Source organism: Petaurus breviceps, unplaced genomic scaffold (genome assembly GCF_028583685.1).
Source record: "Petaurus breviceps papuanus isolate PSGF00001 unplaced genomic scaffold, PetGlider_PUasm1.0 186, whole genome shotgun sequence".
Lineage (NCBI taxonomy): Eukaryota > Metazoa > Chordata > Mammalia > Diprotodontia > Petauridae > Petaurus > Petaurus breviceps.
This window is the reverse complement of record NW_027185798.1, coordinates 51,352,134-51,375,803: the sequence shown is the minus strand read 5'-3', so window position 1 is coordinate 51,375,803 and position 23,670 is coordinate 51,352,134. Positions and strand designations below refer to the sequence as shown.

Genomic DNA, 23,670 nt, shown 5'->3' with positions numbered 1-23,670 from the left:
CAGATCTGTTAGCTATATTTGATTCAGTAGTTAAACTTTATAGTTCAATAGCCTAGACAGATCTACCCTTGGCTTTTATGGTGCATAAATATAGAGCAGTGTATTGGAAATCACATAACATTTGTTTGTTCTGTTTGGTATATGGTAACAATTCTTTGTATTAATAAAATAAAATATTTATTATAGATCTGTCCCTAAGAGACCCAAAGCCTTTATTATGGAGCCACACAGTCTGATTAAATGCATGGGAAAAGTACATCTCAGTAGGTCCAACCTCTCAGATGGCAACAAATCTAGCCCTGCCCTCTTTAACAGCTCAGCTCTTAACTCCAATAATATGCCCCCTATTTGATCACAGCACTGAAACAAGAGAAGCATATCTGAAAACTCCACTGCAAATCAATTCAATTTACTGTATGTCTTTAGCTGCTAAACTGCAGGATAAAGCTGCTATTTATATAAAACACATACATATAAGTCAGCACTCTGCTTTTACTTTTTCCTCAGATCAAATTATATGGATGTTTAACTGAATAATAATTCCATTACAGGAAATTCTAAATCCAAGAAACATTTGGTTGAAAATGATGAAAATGGGTTGCTATTATTGACATTTAGGATTTGCACATCAGCATCACATTAACACAATCTGCAAGAGCAAGGATTCATCTCTATATAGCTTTGAAGTATATAAAATGGTTCAGTTGAAAAATGCATTTTTATAAAATATACACAACATTTTTTAGGAAGAGCCTAGCATTTCTACTTCATTCAAAGTATGAGAAGAAAATCTTTATATGTATGTGTGTATACACACACATACATATATTTACATACATTTGTATATATAAACATATGTGTATTTATATATGTATACACACACAGACACATATATATGAACAGAGAGAGAGAGAAAAGTAAGGAGGTTAGAAAACAGACACAATCTACTTGATGTAGGGAGCTTAAGAAGGCAATAGATAGAAGTATTGGGGTTCAGCTGCAAGAATAAGAGTCTGGCATGGCTGTCTCCTCTTATTTTTAGTAGAATAAGAGAAACCATTGGACAGTGAGGGTCTTATGCCTGAAGCACAGGCACACGTGCTTACAAATAAACAAAGGTGCCTTGGAACTCAAGGGATATTTCTTCAGGATGTCTGGTGAACATTCTTTTAGGGAAGATTTTCTCTTCTAAATGGAATGGGTTTCTTGTAAGGTACAAATAAGAGAGAAGGAAAATAAATTTTGGACAAAAAAGTGAGTCATGTATGTAAGTATGTGTTTGCATTTACTTTTTCTTTGATTTATTCATTTGTTCATTCATAATTGTGGTTTTATCAGTGTAGGGAACTCTCACTATGAAAACCTTACCTCACAAACAAATAAAGGATTACTTTGCAGCTCATAGTTTTGATAGTTACTTGTAATAATGAGGCCTTACGTTGCTTTCCTATTGTCATAGAGCTAATAAATATTAGATGTAGGACATCTTGACTCTTATAGAGATGTAGCCTTGTCATAGTGCGTAGAAAACTTGTATCAGCATCAGAAAGGCATAGTTTCAAGTCCTACCTCTTAATTATCCTGAGATTTTACCTCTTTGAGCTCAGTTTCTCATTTCTAAAATGAGGGAGTTGGGATATATAGTCTTGATATGTCCTTGGACCTCTAAATTCATGTTATCATGATACTATGACTACTCTAGCTTCAACTCTTTTGAATAATATAGCACAGTATGGAATAATGAGGAAAAAAGTATCTCCACTTTGTAGGATGCTAACATAGAATGGTAAGTCTCTATCTCTCTGGGCAGATCTTAGGGAAAATGCCATTATGAGTTTCTCACACCCTATACACTATATCTATGTGCCCAGTGACATATATAAAGAACTTATTCATACATAAGGGACCTTAACAGGACATTTGACAGACCAAGTTGTATGCCATCTGCCTCGATATCTTTATTCTGATACATGAACCAACAGTCTAAGATCAAAGAAATTCCTGAGTCCTCCCTTCTAGCCCTTCCCAGAGGGAAGCAACCTACTCAATTTTAAAGTAAGTTTTAGAGTAGAGATAACCTAGAGGATAATTGGATAATGAGTATCTACACACCTTACCTCTATCAAAATGCAGAACACAGCTAACCTCTTCATTAATTATTAGGAAGAAAGAATTACTCAACATTTGTCCTATTATAAATGTGTATTATGTATGTGTATATGTGTCTATCTATGTATGTATGTGCCTCTTTCCCCTACTACTGCTACAACCTATTGCTTAGTGATTGATAATCAGATTAAGACAGTTACCTCTATGGAAGACAAATCTTTTTTTTTCTTTTTGGAGGGGGGGGGCAGGGAAATTGGGATTAAGTGACTTGCCCAAGGTCACATGGCTAGTTTTGTATTAAGTGTCTGAGGCTGGATTTGAACCCAGGACCTCCTGACTGGTTACATTGACATGAGTATGTATTCTTACATCATCTCCAGGAAACTCTTCAAGAATCTAAATTATAGAAATGATACCCAATTTGCATTGGTAATGGGAGTTTTTGTATATGTAGTTACTTACATGAATGGAATTAAAGGAGCTGTCAAAAATTTTCAGTTAACTTTAATGATCCTGACAGTAAACTATGTATGGGATAGAATATGCCCTAAATCTTAGAAAAGAGACTTACAAGTCTATAGTGCTTTAAGCTGAACAAGAGACTTTTGTCAAAATGCAATTATAAAATATATGGTAAAAAATGTTTGCCCATTTTGCCAAACAGAAACCTGAGATTCAGAAAGTTTGACTGTCCTATAACTATAGATATCAGAGAACTATATTAGAACCCAGGTTTCTGCCTTATATACCACTTTTCCTTTAACATTCTTATAAACTCATATAATGTGTTGAATTTTGGGCAAAGGGAATAGGCTATAAACTACAATAAATCCTGATCAGATTCCTAATTCTGCCATTCTAAGAGTTTCACTACTTTTGCTTGGGCCTCTAGGAAAAAAGCAAATTTCAAATTGGCTGCTCAGTTTCCATATCTGTGCATTCAACACGGGCGGGGGGGAATAAAAAAAAGACTGATTAGTTTTATTCTTCCATCAAAATGATTGACATTATCAATTATATTGAGCAAAACAGCAGATTCCTTTATTTTCATGGAACTGATTAAATCTTCTATTATTTAAAAACATGAGTCAGAATTAGGGATAAAATTTAGTTTCTACTTATAGATCCATAATATTTTTTTTTCAGTTGAATCAATTTGGCTTGGACTACTCAGTTATCCATTTAGTTGATTTCATTCATTTATATATGTATGTTTGTATGTATTATATATTTATATATGGAGAGATATAGAGAAACAGAGACTGTGAATTCACTTAACTTCTGTCTGCCTCAATTTCTGCAAGTGTAAAATGAAAATAATAATAGCACCAGATCCAAGATTGGTTATAAGTTTGAATGAGACAACATTTGAAAAATGCTATGGTCTGTTATTAGCGAAGTTCTTCACAATCAAATGCTTATGTGATTCATCAGAAATATACCAGTAGTCCTAGATTTATTCATTTAAAATTATTATGTTTTAACTGTGTTCATTTAATAATATGAATTCACTCTAGAGAACAATGGAACTTCTCTAGATTTTATATGCTACATAGGAGCTAGAGATTCATTTTGATAAATTGTTTCAAAACAAATATGACTTTACTGAACCTTTATTGCTAGCTAACTTCCTTAGGGGAGAGGATATAGAGATAGAGACAGAGATAGGTATAGATATAGGTATAGGTATAGGTATAGATAGATATAGATGATGGTATCTTCCTCTATATCCTTTGGCCAGTTACTTAATCTCGCTTGGCCTCAATTTCTTCATTTGTAAAATGAGGTGATTTAACTGGATTCTCCCTTAATTGCTTAAAATATTGTGGTTCTACTTTTTAGTCTTCTAAATACTTTTGGAGGGGTTTATTGTAACTCAGTATTATAATTTAATTAACCTCAGTTCTATACACTGATAGAAGGTAGCAGTTCTATGGAAATTCCCAAAATAAAAAATTCAACATGTCAATTACTTGCAACTATGTAACATATTATTGGCTTCACAGTGACTTTCATATTTTAGAATAATTTATGATCAATAGAAATGCCTCCATAATTGTGTTTTTGTTAACATTAAAGGTCTAACAAGGTATAGGCTTATTCCATCAGCACTCAGTAAAGGAACTTTATCTAGAATAATGCCATGGAGGTAGTAATAATAAACAAAATAAAGTTTAGAATCAAAATGTGAAAGAAAAAAGAAGATTTCATCTATTACCTCCATGAAGGTGTGTTCCATGGAGCCAACTACAGAACAAACATTACATTTCCCACCTCTTTGTCCTTAGACAAAATCTCTTCCTTCCACACAATGACTAGAATATTCTATCTTCTCACCTCCATTTCCTGGAATATCTGGTGGAGGGTCAGTTCAGGCACCACCTTCTACAAGGTTCCTTTCTTGATTCTCCCAGTTGTTCATTGCCTTCTCTGAAATTCGTGTTTATTTTGTATATAAAACTGCTGAGAATCACTGTGGATGGTAGAGTTGCCTCTGTTATTCAGTCTTTTGTTTCTTCCCTCTACTGGACAGGGAAAGAGCTGAATCCTTTCCAGTCCTTTCCTATCTTCTTTCTGGAGAACAAATTAGAGGGTGATCTTTTTCTCTGGCCACCTCCCTCTTCTCTCTCTGCTATTTCTCTACAGAGTTTCAAGCAGCCTCCTCTTGTTCCAATAAATAGTTCAGTTCCAACTCAGGAAATATAATGAACCTCAGGTCCACATGGTCCCTTTTCGTGTTTTATGGAGTTTATATAAGACAAAAAGTTATTAATATAGCCACAATAGTTCTGAGCCCCCAAATAGATAAAATTTCTGACACTCAGGCAGAAGTTTGACTTTCTCTTCAAATTAAAATTTTTTTGGTGTATCTCTAGCTAACCACTGGCCTCTTTATGTTTGAGGCAAAAAGCAGGATACAATAAATTCTATAAAATGATTGGGTAAAAGAAGCAAGCAGAGTATATTACAGTGTCTACTACTGAAGAGTCTCAGAAAGGGGAAATTAAGAAAAGAAAATAACTTTTTTTTGGCCTATCCCTGAATCCTTAAAGAGATGGACATATCTAGTCCTTCCTCCGAGAAGTCTTCTATATACTTATATAGAATTGCAGAAGTCACACCTCTAGGTTTTACTAGCCTCCTATAAAAGTGAGTCAGTTAGACTAAATGTTTTCTAATATTTCTTCCACTAGGATCATTCTATACCATTTCATGATCTTGAGGTCATGAAAAGTAGAAGATGGAGTAATTGTCTATTTGAATTAAAACTATGTACAATCAGGATTATTGGCTGTGCATACAACAAATCATGATCAGAATAAATAATTTATTTGATCTTGGCGCTGAGAGATAAGATTATTTGTATGACTCATTTTCTCATTTATATCACCCTGTATGGAATTGGCTGTAATTTACCATTTATTTTTCTAACGAAACCATTTATAGTTATCATATGGACACAGCAGATTAATTTTTACTAACTCACAAAGTTATCTAAGAAGGGTATTGCTGTGCCTTTCCATTCAAATTTGGAAGAAGTTAAAGAATTATCCATTAATTATTCATTGTCATTTCACCTTACACTAAGTAAACTGAGTTTAATTGTTTACTTTGAACTCACAGCCCTGTGTCCTCAGGAAGTTCACATGGTTGAATCTTGTTGAGGGTGGGATTGGATTTGGAAGACATTAGAAAACAATGAAATATATATATATGGGTTCTCTACTAAACTCAGAGAGAGTGGCTGAGTGGAGCTGCCTGCCTGTTCATTCCCAAACAAGTAGTTTTTTTTTTTTTTTAACAGTATAGAGGTGGTATGGAAGAAGAGCCAAAAGAAAAGATTAATTATTTACTCTCTATGCAAGAACACTGGGTGCTAATGCAGGTACAGAAAGTAGATTCCGAAGACATTAAGACAGATACACAAATATGTTTAGAACCAAGAAGCAAGGTTTTTATCGATAAAGTTTGGGAAACATGAGAGATTGTCTTCCTTTCAGAAAGAATTAGGATTTTAGAAAGAATTAGGAGGAACTTTGTTAGGCCACCACTGGAGGGATGTAGCCCTCTTCTGTTAGTCACCAGATTTCTAGGCCTAGCTAGGGAGCACATGGGAGAAGGTTTAACTTTTCTACCTTCTCAGTCTTAAAGACATATTATCAGGGCCTTTCCAAGATCAAAAGACAGAATTAAATTTATTCTGAATATCACAGAAGCCCTTATTCTTAAAAAGAAAAGATTGGGAAAGAGGGAACTTGCTTATTGAAACCTAGATAAATGTCTTTTACTTATGTGATAACATCTGGATATTTCATTTTAGTTTAGAAAGCAAAAAGCTTTGTACAATTTGTTTTAAATTAAGATTTTTTAAAAACTATCTCATGACTTAGATTTTGAATGAAATAAGTGACTCTTCACAGAAGGAAAGATCAGAAGTATTTTGAAACTGGTGAAAAAGCACTTGGGAAAGCACAATGGTAGAACTGAGAGCATTAAAGAAATCAGAACCCAAGGACGTTAATAATAAATGTTAGTGTTTGTGTGGGGGAAAGATCTGAGAAGAGACATACCTGGTACAGTGGGTGAAATAAAGTTGTTGGTGGTCTAATGTGTGGCAAATGGTTTGTCACCTACAGCACAGCATTCTTTAAAGATGTCTAACACACACACAAAAAAATGTCTCAAGTGAATTTATTGACTAAAACCAGTTTCACAGAACCAATTAGTATCTTACACAGGCTGCCCTGAAAGGCTTATGAGGCCATCCATCACTTGTCCATTTAACTATTTAGCATTTGTCCCAGCAATTTGTCACAGTGTCAGAATGCTAGCATTTCAGAATGAGAGTTTTGGGTTGAAAGAAATCTAGCTTAGATGCTGTAGATATTTCTCCTTTAATAAGACTGGCGGAAGATTTATGTTTCTATTATATTTAACCTTAAGCATCTTGTCTAGAGGGTGAGGTTAATTCTTTGTACTTCAAAGGCTTCAAGTTTAAATCAATTGTTTCATATGAGTTTAAAACTCTCGTGCAAAATGGAATGATTTCAAACTTCATCAACAATTCACATCTCTGACATCACAAAGCACCTTATCTTGTGGGCCTTGGTGATTACATTTTTATCACTCTTCCAATCTGCTAGTTGGCTTTTATATTCATTTCTGGTAGCTTTCTTAATTTCACACCACTGAATGAATTACTTTGCAGCTAACCAGAGAATGAAAGACAAGATGTCCCCATAATATTAATATTATGCAGCTCAACAATGGAGAAACTTTGAAAGCTAGATGGTTCTAATAGTGGAAGGAATGCAGCAATGTTTCAATTAACACTAGATAATTTACAAACAAATTTGTATACATTTTAAATGTACAACATTCCTTATAAAAATTTGCTTTTTGATTATAGTCTATAATGACTGGCTTAATTTTTCTTTCATTAAAATATAAGGCCAGACATTACATTAATATAATCAGAAACATGCTGACTATAGAGTGTCAAAACAAATTGGCCTAAAGTGACTGAGGACAAGAGGAAAACATACTCATTCAGAAAAAAAAAGCAAACTCAGAATGTATTTGCTCCACATCTTTCTGTCAAAGGAACAGCCATTTTTTTAAAACCATTAAAAATCAGGAGATTGTAGGTATGCTAATAGCAAGAAGCTTATTCAGGAGTCTAATCTTTCAATATGTTTATTCCATGAATAGGATCCTACTTTTAATGGCTGAACGATGCATATTGGTGGTCTTCTTTCCAGATACACTGCAGGCTCTCCCAAACTGAAGGCAGCATCGATGCTTAGGAATCAAATGCCATCTCTGCATCTCAATGTAGTTAAAGAGCTCCCATGGCTCCCATGGCATTTCTCACAGACTTTCAATGTGTGTCTGTCACCAAGCTCACTCCTAGAGATAAAACAGAAAATGTAAACTCCAGTGGGAGAGAGTGTTGGGTAAAAAAACACTTTTTGAAGTCCTCAGAATATTACAGATCAGTCAAACATCAGCTTCAATCATTTGAGTCATCTCATCATATATAAGGAGAATGTTTACTATAGATAGAGATAACTGAATGTAGGAAATTCACACACATGATTATATACATACACATGCATGTGCATATAACTTTGAATACATTGTATACATCCACACACATATTAAAATGCCTAGAAATATCCCCACTCATTTCTGACATTAGCATGACATCAGCAACCCTATCATCCAGCATGACATTTAACTATTGAAAGTTCCTATATTACTTTTTAAATAAATGCTTAGAGAGAAATAGTTCAAAGATATTTATGAGTCTTGATATTATTTCCCTTGGGTTTTCACTAGCCTCATTTTCTGAAGAATTTATACTATGCTGGGTCAGTTGTTAGAGATATTTCTTTTTTATCCACTGGTGTTGAAAGAGCAATACTTTACAGATGTTTTCTTAAGGTGACCAGAGGAAAAAAAAGTGGTACTTTGGCAATATACACAAGGCAAAGGACAGATCATAGGTTAACAAAGACAGCTTTAACCTGAATCCCTCACTAGTACAGGATAAGTGCCTTGTGGACAGATAGGACTATAAGTCTTGGGGGATAGGCATTCTGGACAAAAGCATGACAAACTGTCACCTAGTCAACTACGTAGACCAGGTGATAGTTTTTTTTTAGCTATAAAAATCATAGCCAAGATTGAACTGAAGCAAAGTAGAAAATTATTTTATTTCCCCCTCAAAGCAGGGGTTAGAAATCTATTTGTTTGCCTCAGATCATTTTGGCTGTCTGGCAAGACTTCATACTCCTGTGGTTCATTACCTACATTCATAATGAAAGGAAATGCTAAATCCCACTACAAGATTAATTAAAATAAAGTTATAAATTTTTTCCCCATCCAAGTTTATGGACCCTGTAAAATCTGTCTGTGGACCCAGGACAAATTCTTATGGTTTAAAGAATATCATTGAAGAGTTAGCAGATGATATGGTAACCATTAATCCAAGGTACTGTCACAGTATCATCCAGTTGTAAAATAGTGTCATGGCAAGGGCTTTAAAGTGTCCCCTAATATCAAGATACTCAGCTTTGAGAGTCTGCGTACTTGAAGGTTATTGGAGTTGGGAGAAGATCTTTAAATGACTGATAGCACATGAATCTATGGAAAGGAAATGATCAGTTAGTTCCCAACATTCATTTGTACTTGACCTTCCATAGCACAGAGAATAAGTTTAGAACCACAAGCCTATTTACAAAGGGAAAATAGAACTTTCATCTGTTCATTCATTCAAAAGACATTTTCTGTGTTCTCAATACCTTGGAACTAGATAAATACAAAGAACTTTATTAATATTATGAATATTCACAGTAGGAAGGGGGAGTAAAGATTGGGGATGGGAACTGAAGCTATACTTCATTCATTTTACCTATCTTGACAATTTTTACCTTAGTAATCTTTCAAATACATATCCTCCTCTCTATTTATACAACCATTATCATAGTTCAGGCCCTTATCACCTCTTACCTAGGTTATTATAATAACTAGCAAATCATCTCCTTTCTTTCTTCTTTCTTTCTCTCTTTCTCTCTTTCTTTCTTTCTTCCTTTTTTATTTTTGGAGGGCAATCGGGATTAAGTAATCTTGCCCAATGTCAGACAGCTAGTTGTGTGTGTCTGTGTGTGTGTGTGTATGTGTGTGTGTGTGTGTTGTGGCTGAGGCCAGATGTGAACTCAGGTCCTCTTGACTCCAGGGCCACTGCTCTATTCACTGCACTACCTAGCCGCCCCACTTCCAGCCTTTCTTTCCATCATTTCATCCTTCACACAATTGTCAAATTAATTTCCCTAATAGATAGATTTGACCAAGTCATTCCACCCTGGTCAGTGCCACTGGACCAGTATCTCTGCTCTAGACTTCTTTCCCTGTGATATCTTCCCTTGGGAAAATAAAACAATTAGAGGCAAGCTTAATTGCATATTAGAAAAGACTTTAGGAGACATCTAGCCCAATTAATTAGTCAAGCAATAAGGACTGAACATTTATCAAGACAGCTGATTGTTCAGTGAATAGAAAATGTAGAACATAGAATTAGGAAGACCTGAATTCAAATCTAGGTTCTGAAACTAGCTGTATGACATTGAGCAAGTCACTTAATCTTTCCATCAGTTTCCTCAAACTTTACAAATAAGGATAATAATAGCATCTGCTTTGAAGGTTATTGTAAGGAACCAATGAGATAATATTTGTAAAAAGTGTTGGCCACTAGGACAATATGAATATGTAGTACCTTCTCATTTATTAAATGCTTACTGTGTGTTATGTTTTAGCAATATGAAAAATAAAATGAAATGATCCTTCTTCTTATAAAAATTCTATTCCCTCCTACATCAAATGAAGAAACTAAGGTCCAGACACATGAAATGTCTTGCCCAAAGTAACCAGAAACTGGTACCTGACTCCAAAGCCATCCCAGGGTTACTTTGAGGATCAAATACATTAATAATATATGTAAAACATCTTATATAAATTATATAGATATTAGCTATTATTAATAAAACCTTTTTTTTAATCTTGAGCTGATTCTAGTAAAGCCTAGAAGTATGTAAATTGGGAGAGAGCAAGGACATTGTATGTCTCGTGGATCCTGGTTTCTTCTCATTCGTATCCAATGATAGGGGCTAAGATACCAAGTCCTTTTCTCAAATCAAATTCCTCAAAGTCAACCTAGAATTTATCTAACATCTGTCATGGAGAGGCCTGCAGTGGTTCACTGAAGAAAAGATATGGAAAGAAGAAGGAAAGGGAAAGAAAGTAAGTTCACTGAAATTTATAGCTTACTGTCAGGGTTAACAAAGGAGAATTATAAACCTACAAGTTTCCTTTCAATTTCAAATTCAATTCGTATAACTTGTATTACATGCATCCCATATATCAGGTTGTCTGCTAGTCACTAGACAAAGGACAAAAATGAAGCATTTCCTGCTGTCTTTTTTCCCCTTTTTTGCCCAGATCCAACCATTTCTTAAAAGTTGAATTGCCTGAAGCATATTCCCCAAATGGATTGTAAAAGCTGGCTTAATCCTTAATGGTAAAAATTATTTCCTCCAACTGTTAACCTAGTGTGGCATTGGGAATATTGCTTTTCTGAAGGTTCTATGCACTAGACATATGACCCCCATCATCATGTCACCAGAATCCAGTGTCCTCTCACTTTACCCAGAAGGATTCTCTTCCCAAACTGAGCCTCTTTCACTGTTATAATGTACCTTGTACATATGGATAATTCATATAAGTGTTCACATTTTAAATACTAATGTTTTTGCTTCTCATCCTATAAGTAACATTTGACTTAAGCTAGAACTAATATTGCCAAGTTGGCAAATATTCATGGATAAATGCCTTACATCTGGTAAAGTGAAGTTTGTTGGCATTTACTTGCTACCACAACACAGGGTACAACAACCAAGATCCATTAGAATCTTGGATTGGTGTTTTTTATCTTTGTTTGTTTTTAGCTTTTCAAGATTATTTTGTCTTTTGAATAGGAGATTTGCCCTCAGGATGTGAAGGGCGGTTATTTCATACTTTTTAAATGTATTAAATCATATTGAGAGAAGAAAGCATCATAGGAAGGGCTGATTTTGATTAAGAGATGAAACTGAAATTCACGTAAGATACAGAATCATTGAAGTCTATACACACATACACAAACATAAACATATACACCATATATTATCAAGGGAAAATATCATGAAAAATATAATCATATACATATGCTTTTATATACTTTTCATATTTTCTAAATATTAAAAGTACATATAAAAGTATATATACTTAAAATATAAAGTATAAGTACATATTTATATACTTTATATATATTTACTATATATGCATATACTTTTCATGATACTGTTTGTCTCACACTCAAATTATGACATAGTATCTAAAGATAATCAGGAGAATATAAATGTAACAGATGGTCAATAAAGTAAATGATTATAAAATATATTCTCTGACGAAATAGACCTTACCAGTGATTCAATTTCTTCTGATGTTTCTTTTAAGTTGTTTACTATGCCATTGTTGTTTTTCATTAAGTAATAAGACCACTGGAAAAAAAGATCATTTAAGTCTTTGATTAGGAAAAAGTTAATTGACCTTTAGGTCTTTTAGGAAGTTCCAGAAGAAAGAAAATTAAATTTATCTCTGTCTTTCCTTTCAAAAATGTTTTGCAAGGAATAGACCCAAAACATTTTACCAGGACCAAGTTATGAAACCCATTCAACTGCAGAATCTCACTACTATTTGGATTTCAAAATGTTGATTTGTATTAATTTTGTCTGTCCCTTTAGAATCTAAATACTTCATAAGGTAAATTTAGAGCACGTTCTCTTTGTTTTTGCTTTTGATTTCTGGCATTTAGACTTCCTGTCACATAAGTAAATATTTCATAAATTCTTGTTGCTATAGTGATTTATGAATTGATTGGATGTTAATATTTGACTCGTTACAGAAATCATTACATTCTCTGTCATCAGAAAACTTACTTCAGCTTACAAAGTTCTTAATATGAACATACTAGAAAAGTAAAGCACAGTGGGAAATCTAGCAGTGGTGTCCTTCTCAGCCTTCTGAACTTCAGTGTGTATAATCTTACCATTATACATTTTCTTGATGATTTCACTTATGCTACTTTTTGTGTGGGTCACCATTAGTATAAACTATGATCGACTATACCTCCCCCCCCCCCCCATTCCTTTCCATAGCCTTTTGGGTCTTCGACAATTAATATCCTTCTGAAATTTTATATTCAGTTAACACCACCCAGTGTTAAATGAAGTGCTAACTTATGTATTATAGCCTAAATGATATGGAAGTTATAAGAAGGAGGAGACCATTCAGGAGTGAAATAGTTAACCTAAGTTTTCATTGTGGAGATACGATTTGAATTTGGACTTGGAAGTTATTCAAGACATATATATATATATATATATATATATATATATATATATAGATGAAGGAAAGGGAACTGGGCATACCAAAGAAAGAGGCTATTTGCCACGACTGTGAGCAAAAACACAGAGCAAGAACTAATAATGTTTGGTTTTCAGGACAGCCAATAGACCATATTAAGGAACAGAATTTTTCTGCTGGAGAAGAGTGGCAAACAATGCATGTTAGATAGTATAAAACCAGATTTTTGAAATACTGAATGATTAAAACTCCTGAGTGTGCAAAAACATTGATTGTCAGTAAGTTTATTATCTTTACTCAATAATCCAGTTCATTTAAATCCAAGAAAGTGAAATGATAGCCTAAGCTGATGACTGAAAACTGACTGAAGGAAAGCTAACTCAGAATAATGATGCTGCTTTTATGTAGTCAAGAGGAAATAAGTTATTTTTATTCAACACTAGAGAATACACTGCCTTTTCCCATAGCATAAGGATCTTCTAGTATCTAGACCCTCTAGAGGTTTAAAAATAATATGATGAGAAATGTTAATGTCATATTGGAGGAGGTTATTAATGGATGCATCAGGGTGTAATGTGAGATAACACTTGTTTTATTAATGCAAGTAAGTTTCTTGATTAAATTCATGGATGATATAAATTAAATAACATTCTACAGTCAGATGACAAGGGCCAGAATTCTGATAAATTGGATTAGGAAAGAAGAATTGCACCTTTAAAACAATATAAAAGGAGTGTGTGTGTGTGTGGGGGGGTGTGTGGGGGGGGGGGGGGGCTGGGTGGGGTTGGGTGGGTGTGTGGGGGGGGGGGGGGTGTGGGTGTAGAACAGGGAAAAAAACCAGGAGATTCAGTTGAACAAAAATTAGCCACTAGGTTAAAAAGTAGATATGGAGTTTGTAATGTGAGACAAATATTTTATCCAATGAAATCAAAGAATGGTCCAAGAATTTAATGATACTCTTATTTTATTTTAAAAAGATAAAAACAGCAAACAAAACCCGAAAGAATCTGATTTCTAGTTCAAAGCTTTTCTTGTTTGGAAAATGTGGTAATTTGGAAGGAAGGCATGGAGAGATACAGAAGAAGCAAAGCAACACATTTGATGATAATAACAGTAGAAATAAACATATACGCTCAAAGTTATGAGAGAATGATGTCAGGGACACAAAGAGAATTACCATACTAGAGAGCCTTACATAGGTAGAATTTTTTCATCCTCTAACAAATAAATAGGTGGGGATTTAAATCTTCAGAAGAGTAGCACAGGATAAATAGCGTGTGGGGTGATGTAGGGAGAGATAGTTTCTGGAAGGAGCCAGGTTACACGGGAGGTACATCATCCAATTAGGAGTCCAGAAGCCTGGCTTCAAATGTAACCTCAGATACTTCCTAGCTATGTGACCCAAGGGAAGTAATGTAGTGACTTGCCTCAGTTTCTTCATATGAAAAGTGGGCATAATTATAGTATGTACTTCACAGAATTGCTTTGAAGGTCAAATGAGATAATATATGTATAAGTAAAAAAATGTGGTATATGCATAAATAATGGAATATTGCCAGGATATAAGAAATGACAAGCATCATGAACACAAAGAAGTTTTGAAAGACTTACGTGAACTGATACAGAGTAAAATAAGCAGACTGGGAATGAAGCTTGATAGACAGTGGATGAAGACTTGAAAATGATACCTAGTTTGAGAGCCTGGAGGCTAACATTCAGGGATAAATTAATATTATTGACATTAATAGGGAAATTTGGAAGATGGAGGCTTTTAGGGGAAAATGAATTCAATTTTGGGCCTGGTGAGTTTAAGACATCTACAGAATATCCAATTTGACATGTCTAGTACATCAGTCTAAATGTAAATCTGGATGTCAGTTGAGAGGTAAGTGCTAGATAAATAGATTTAAGGCTATAAGAAAAACTATCATCTTTTTTCTTTTGCAGCTGACATGTATTTTACCTAGAGACACTTTAAGAATGAACAACAAAGAGAACTGAAGCTGTTAATAACTTCAGCAAAGATGAAGAGTATAAAATAAACCTATACAAATCATTAGCTTTTCTGTACATAACCAACACAATCCAACAAGAAGACACAGAAAGACAAATTCCATTTAAATTAACTACTCATAGCATAAAATACTTGGTAGTCTACCTGCTAAAATTCACACAGGCCTTATGTGAATACAATTAGAAAACACTCAACCAAAGTAAAATCTAAATAATTGAAGAAATATTAATTGCTCATGGGTAGCCCAAGGTAATATAACAAAATGACAATATAAAATAAAAATATAACTGAATGTTCATAAATGTTTTGGTTTTTTTTTTCCATCTTCCAGGAAGACGTGTTAAGTACTAGACAAAAGGGGTTACTTTTGGTGAAGAAATATTCCAGATATTCCTGTTTTCAGATGAGCTTACTCTTATGGCAAAAGCCCTGGAAAACCAACTAATCTAATTAATGAAATCTATACCTACACAAAAGAATTTGGCCTCAATACCCACAGAAGGTAAAAGAAGTGAATGACTAATGCTTATTGCCTAAACTATTATATTCAGGTTCACTGAATAAATTTATAGCTCATTATAAAGGGTCAGCTTATTTCAGCGGGAAAATCTTTTTTTTTTCTAACATTGATATTTTTCTCATGAAATTAAATAATTGTGGAACATTTCGAACATCACATTATGGATAAAGAGTCAGCTTATTTCAGTGGGAAAATCTTTTTTTAGCATTGATTTTTTTCTCATGATATTAATTAATTGTAGGACAGAATGGATCATCACAACTTTTGAACAATATTTTGTAGAAATGAAATAAAGGATCTCACAAGAAGCAAATGTGAGGTGACTCACTGGCATCAGTAAACTACAACATTTTTCATGCAAGGGATTCTACAGAAGAAATGACCAACAGGTTCACCATGAAAGAATTTAAAACCAAATAAGAAGGCCTGGTCACATAGTGGGGGTGAAGAATGTTTGACCAATTTTCTATGTGATCCATAGGTACCATTGCAATATCAATAAAATGTGAGGAAAATCCACAAGAACAGTGGATGGATTTGCTTTGCTGAAGTTATTGAAGACATGAAGGAGAGAAAAGTATACAGTCAGGGAAACCATGAATGGGTGGCAATCTGCACCACTGGAAGGATTATGCACATTGATAAGATTATAGGTGTACTGGAGCATTGGGGCACTGAAAGGTGTTAGCCAAGAAATTTAATGCAATTTTAGACAGTATTGAATCATTCAAAATTTCCATAAAGAAAAAGATGTTTGTCCCTACTATGATTTGATCCATTCTGACTATATCTGCAATACTCTATTCAGTTCTAGGTGTTGCATGATTTATGAAGTTCAATGACAAGCCAGTTAGGGAAATTTGGAGGAGAAAGAGAAAGGTGAAGGACCTCAATTTCATTTGAGAACTGATTGAAGGAAACAAGAAAAGAAAACTCCAAGATGCCATGCTAACTGTCTTTGTGTATTTGAAAGCTTTCCACAGAGAAGAGGAATTCAATTTGATCTGCTTGTTCATAGAAAACAAGATGGGGATCAATGAGTGGAGACTGCAAGATGCAAATTTTTTGTTGACATAAGGAAAATTTTTTTGAAAAGCAGGGAATTTAATTTTTTTTAGTTTTAAATTATCTTCTTTCCCTTTCTTCCTCCCCCATTCAATGAGAAGGCAAAGAAAACAAAACTTATTAAAAATATGTATAGTCACATCAAACCAATTTCCACATTACCATGTTCTCTTATAAACAACTAAATAGCAAGAAAAAGAAAGAAAGGAAAAAAAATGCTTCAACCTGTTCTCTGCATGCAGCAATTCTCTATGTGGAGAGGGATAACTTGTTTAATGTAAGTCCTTTGGAATTATAGTGATTCATTGTATTTATTTTATTTCATTTTATTGGTTTTTGGAGGGTAATTGAGGTTAAGTGACTTGCTCAAAGTCACACGACTAGCAATTGTGTCAAGTGTCTGAGACCAGATTTGAACTCAGGTTCTCCTGGCTCCAGGGCCAGTGCTCTATTCACTGTGCCACCTAAGCGCCCCAATAGTGGGTCATTTTAGTAATCAGAATTAAGTCTTTTCAAGTTGATTATCTTTACAATACTGCTGTTAGTGCGCACTTTACCCTGTATCAGTTCATTTAGGTATTTATTTTCAGGGTTTTCTGAAATTGTCCCATACAATGTTTATTACAGCACAATAGTATTCTTTAACATTTAACATAAATTGTTCAACTATTTCACTTTTTGTGGGCATCTCCAGTTTGTTGTTCTTTGCTTCCACCCAAAGATCTGCTATAAAATACCACTTCTATGTCTATATCCAAAAGAGATCATTAAAACAAAACCCAGGAAAAAGGGATCCACATGTACAACATTATTTATAGCAGTTCTTTTTCTAGTGGCAAAGAATGGAAATTGAGGGGATGTCCATCATTTGGAGAATGGCTGAACAAGTTGTGGTATATGAATGTAATGGAATACTATCACTCCATAAGAAATGATGAGCAAGCAAACTTCAGAAAAACCTTGAAAGGTTTATATGCATTGATGCTGAGTGAAATGAGCAGGACCAGGAGAACATTTTACACAGTAATAATCACATTGTGCAATGACTGACTTTGATAGACCTAGCTCTTTTCAGCAAGACAACTCTAAAAGATTCATGATGGAAAATGCTATCCACATTCAGAGAAAGAACTTTGGAGTCTGAATGTGGATGGAAGCATATTATTTGATCTCCTTTCCTTTTTTTTTTTGTTTCTTCTTTCTCATGGTTTCTCCCATTAGTTCTAATTCATCTTTACATCATGACTAATGTGAAAATACTTTTAATATGAATACATAAGTAGAGTCCATATCAGATTGCACACCATTTTGGGGAGCAGGGGTGGAAAATTTGAAAGTCAAAATCTTACATAAATGAATGTTGAAAAACAAAAATTAATTTATTATTTTTAAAAAGATCTTCTGTAAATATCTTTGTACATGTAATATTGTTAGGTTAAAGGATATGCTGATTATAATGGTCTTCTGCTTTCCAGAATGTTTGGACTAGCTCACAACTCCACCAAGTGTATTAGTGTACTTGTTTTCCCACATCCCTTCCAGCATTTCTCATTTTTATTTTCTGTCATATTGGTCAATCTGGTAGGTATAAGGCAGTTCCTCAGAGTTGTTTAATTTTCATTTCTCTATTAGTGATTTAGAGAATATTTTTAGAAAGTTAGTGATAGATTTGATTTCTTCCTCTGAATACTGTTTATTCATATCCTTCGACTAATTATAATTGGGAATATTTCTTATTTTCTTGCAAAATTGACTTATTGCCCTATGTATTTTAGAAAAGAAAAAAGTTATCAGAAAAACTTCCTGGAAAAAGTTATTTCCAGTTTCTTACATTTCTTCTAATTTTAGCTTCATTGTTTTTGCTTGTACAAAAAAGATGGTGTAATTTTATATAAACAAAGATATTAATTTTATTTCCTGTGAAGTTTTCTATCTTTTGTTTGGACATTAATTTTTCTTCTTTCCATATATCTGACAGGGAATTTCTTCTCTGCTACACTAATTTGCTTATGCTGTAACCCATATGTCTAAATCATGTACTCATTGGAGCTTCCTTTGGTATATGGTATGGGATATTTGTGCATGCCTACTTTCTCCCAAGCTTCTTTCCAGATTTTCTAACACTTTTTGTCAATTAGTGAGTTCTTGCCCCAACAGCTGGAATCATTGGATTTGTCAAATACTACATTACTATGTTCATTAACTTCTATGAAGTGTGTACTTAATCTGTTCCTCTTCATTTCCTACTCAGTATTGAATATTCTTGATGATTACAGCTTTGTAGTATAATTTGAGATCTGTTGCCACAAGGTTACCTTCCTTCATATTTTCTTTTAATTTATTTTTTTGAAATTCTTGATATTTTAATTCTCTGGATGAAGTTTGTCATAATTTTTTTCCTAGCTCTATTGAGTAATGCTTTGATAATTTGATGACCACACTATTGAATAAGTAAATTAATTTAGGTAGTATTGTAGCAACTATTTTTTAAATGCCCTAGTGGATATTAAAAAAAAAATAGAGGTTCACTAGACAAGGTTACAGTGCCCCTATTGTTATAATTTTATGAATTTTAAAAAGAAATTAATATGTGAATGTGAGACATCTTGTTGGTGGATGGTTCCTCTATCTCCTCATTTGAGAAACCAAAATTTTTAAGTTACTAATTCTTCCACAGGTCACATCTGTTTCAATTTTACTATATTCTTTAAATGTTACTCTAGAAGGTATTTTACTGTTTTGATAGTGGAACCATTAGCTTTTACTCCCCTTATCCTACAGTTGGATTATTAGTCTTTTAGGCATTCATTTCTGTTCTTTTTAATACTGTCTTCATTATGAATGTGGCTGTCCAATCAATCTGTCCCTCCCAAAGGTCATGTTAGAACAGTTATTTAAAGAACTATTACCTGATCACTTGAGAACAGGATTTAAACTGTTATTTTTTGCATTTTAAATTCTCCATTGAATGGCTCCCTGATATCTCTTTAACAATCTGTGCCTCTGATGCTACCTGAGATTTGTAGACTTTCAGGGAAGCTACTGGGCCCAGTTCCATTTTAAAATCTAGGGCATTATCTCACTTGGTTTCTTTTTCGTGAAATTCTCCACTATTTCAAGTTCAAACAAGTGATTGATATAATGGCTTTTAGTTTCAACTTAAAACACTTCTTTTCTATATTACCATTGCAGTGCCAAGGAAGAAACTTCAGCTACAAAACTGTCAGCTACAGTGTCCTATAATGGCAGGATATGGGAAGTGGCCCAAATCAGGGTGTGAATAACAATGTTTTATCTGAGGGCATATACTAGGGTCTTCTATAATTCTCATCTACTTTCTTTTTATTTTTTAAAGCAATTGGGGTTAAGTAATTTGCCCAAGGTTACACAGCCAGTTTTTTGTGTGTGGGTGTTAAGTATCTGATGCCGGAACTAATCCTGAGTCCTCCCGACTTCAGGGCCAGCGCTCTTACTCACTGTGCCACCTAGCCACCCCCTCCCTCATCTACTTTCTAAAAGCTTCTTATTTCATTCAATAAATTAAACGATAATGGTTTCCTTACAATTTATAATTCGTTAGCATTATATTTTGTTCCATAGGTGACAGAACAGTTGAAGACAGAGTCTTTACCTTCAGGAAGGTCACTTTCTAGTTAGAGACAAAAAAGAAATATTCATTTATCAAACATTTACTGACCTACAGTGGTCAAGGCATTCTTATAGGAATTATGGGCAATACAGACATAAAATGAATGCTTTCACCTTAAAAAAAAACCTTTAAATAAAAAAAAACCTTTAAATATAGTAGAAAAATAAGGTACATACAAAAATAAGTTTAATATGAAAGAGAAGCATGCTTAAGGAATTTAAGCAGAGAAAGGAGAGGTGACTTCCTGTAGCTGGAAAGACTAATTCTAGGGCCTACTATATTTACTAGAGCAACATATTGGTACTCAGTGAATGAGATTGTTTCAAAACAACAAAACCAAGAGAACAATGAAGTTCACCATTTAAAAATGAAGGGAGACGTCAACATACATAGAGTAATTAGAAACTTATTATGGAAGAAATGGAACATGAATAATGAGTAGAATTTAACTCTTCAAAGGGGAAGAGAGGGAGGGCATTTTTAGAAGGGGACTAGAATGACCCAAGGCATGGAGATGAGCATACCATGACCTAAAGGTCTGAAGAAAACTGAGTTTATCATATATTCATATCTTATAATAGAGATATATATTAATCAAGTTATCAACAAATGAATTTATGAATATCAATTTTCATCAAAGCTCTGTGGAAACAGAAATATCAACCTGGGTCTCTGTCCTCAAAGATATTACAGTCTATCTGGGGAGGCAAGATACATATAAAATCTAAACAAAAAGACTGATAGACCAAAAGTTCCAAGTGACTCTATTATATGAGAGATCACTAAGGGTTAAAAGAGTTTGTGTTTAATCTAAACTCTGATGGAAGGATGGGATGTAGATAAGGTAAGGAGAGAAGTGAACCTGTTTCAGATAGAGAGAATTCCATATGCATTTACATAGTTCAGAAATATCCAAAATGTGAGGCAAGTTAAATAGATCACATCCAAAACATGTTCCTATCCCCTCTCCCTCTTCCCCCTTCCCTCTTTCTCCCTCTCTCCTTCAAGTGTGGTCTGACCAGGACAGAATACAGCAGGGATATCACTTATTACTTCAAGCTTTGTCCCTCCTAATGGAATCAAGATCACATTTACTGCTAGTTTCCATATTGCACTATTGACTCATACAGAGTCAACATTGTTGCACTTTACAATCCATTCTTTAAAAGACCTTAGATCTCTTTTTCTCAACAAACTGCAGTCTAACCATGCCTCATCTATAACTTGAAATCATGTTTATATAAATTTATTAAGTGTTTACTAAGTTTTAGATACTGGGCTCACACTAGGAATACAAATACAAGCAAAAAGATAGTTCCTGTCCTCAATGACCTTACATTATAATGTAAAATACAAGGAAACTGAACAATTGGACTTGTGTAGTACCTATGTGTAGCCATATTGGAAAGGCAGGAAAGGGTCACAGAGAGGGAGAGATAAAGGAGTAAACATGGATGGCCTAGAAATCCTTCCTTAAAATGGAATTCTTGGGAGAAAATAATCAATTAGAGGGAAAAGATTATGTTAGTGGAGGGATCATTTAGCATGAGAAGACTGCTGAAGAATGATGGTGATGATGACTTCAAAGCTGAGAAGACTGCTAGGAAACAGTATAATAACATACATACATACACACATGCACATACCCATATAAATACATACATGTATATACACACGAATAAACATACATATATACCCATATAAATACATGCATGTATACACACATGAATATACATGCACATATATACACACATGTATACACACATAGGAATTTGTGTATATATACACACATATAGAGAGAGGGATAAGTATGTGTATATATATGTATAGGTTTATTTATATGTATATATAAGTATATATGTATATTTATGTATATACAATGCACATATATATGCTTATACATGCATATACATATACTCTGTTGGAAAATCCTTTGATAATTCAGTGCAGTTCCTATTTTTCAATGAGATATTGCAGGATTATGTTGCAGTTACATGGTTTAGTGGATAGAGTGACGGGCCTGAAGTCAGAAAGACCTGAGTTCAAATTCAGCCTCAGACACTTACTAGCTATGTGACCCTGGGCGAATCACCTAACATCTGTTTTCTTTTATCTGCTGAAAGAGGAAATGGCAAAACTCTCTAGTATCTTTGCCAAAAAACACCATGGACAGTACGGTTAACAGGTTTATGAAAATTTGGACACAGGTGAATGCCTGCAAAACAATTACAGGATTATAATTGTATAAGGTTATAGGTTGACTTTTAAAATTAAACTTTCTCATTAATAGATGAGATAACTGAGGACCAGAGAGTTTAAGGGTATGGTCCAAGGTCACATAGGCAATAAGAAAGAGAAATGAGATTTGTACATGTCTTCAAGGCAATAGCCATCATTCTTTCAACTGCACCATACTACATTTCCATATGACTTTAATAGAGAAAATGACTGTATTCCTCTACCAAAAGTTAGAAAATAGTATATGGATTTGTAGACTTGAAGTCAGACAGAATAAGTTTGAAAATTGCCTCTGATATTTTCTAGCTTTATGACTATGAGGAAGTAATTTATATGGCCTTCTCTAGCTTCAGTTTGTTTACCTGTAGTAGAGTACTTTTACCTGTAAAATGAGGAGTTTCTAACCTCACTGGGTTGTTATGAGACTCACGTGAAATAATGCATGCAAAACAATTTGCAAAACTTAAGGTGTCAGTCATTTCCCTTCTTTTTACAGTTAAGACCTAATTAGGAGAAATAATGAATCCCCTGAAATATATTTGAATTCACACTACATATTTTCAGTGAGCTGGAACAAATTACCATATTTTTTATAATTATAATCTCAAATAGTGCGACTTCAAATATATATGACCCCCAAAAGGGACACATCCAGCTACCACACGGTAAATACTTGGATAAGTAATTTTTGAAGTAAAATAATCAATATTCCCCCAAATTAGCTCTAATTGTCTTTCTCCACGAAAGAAGACACATAGACATGGGGTTTCCCTATGTTTGTTTTTCTCCCACATGAAAAAAAAAAAAGTTAGTAACATATAGGAAGCAGGACATGGTTCCTTTCATAAAGATATCTTAACTTCCCAGTCTTGGGTTTAAAATGCCATTTTATTTGCTGCCAAACAAGGTACGCTGGATCTAGGCTGTGAAGAATTTTAATCACCAAAAAAAGGAATTTGTATTTTAACTAAAGAAAATGATGAGATAATTAGGTATTTTGGTGACATGGAAAAAACTAAACTTTGGGAATTTCAATTTATAAAAGTCTTCTTTTTCCTCCCCCCATTCATAGTATTTTCCATCTGTTAAAATATAAACATATCCCTTAAT

General features: G+C 33.9%; 1 pseudogene; it reads left to right on the top strand.

Annotated features, from left to right (window-relative positions):
- Window positions 1-7,845: 7,845 nt before the first annotated feature.
- LOC138162256 (zinc fingers and homeoboxes protein 1-like) overlaps window positions 7,846-23,670 on the top strand; it is a 135,920-nt pseudogene continuing 120,095 nt past the window's right edge.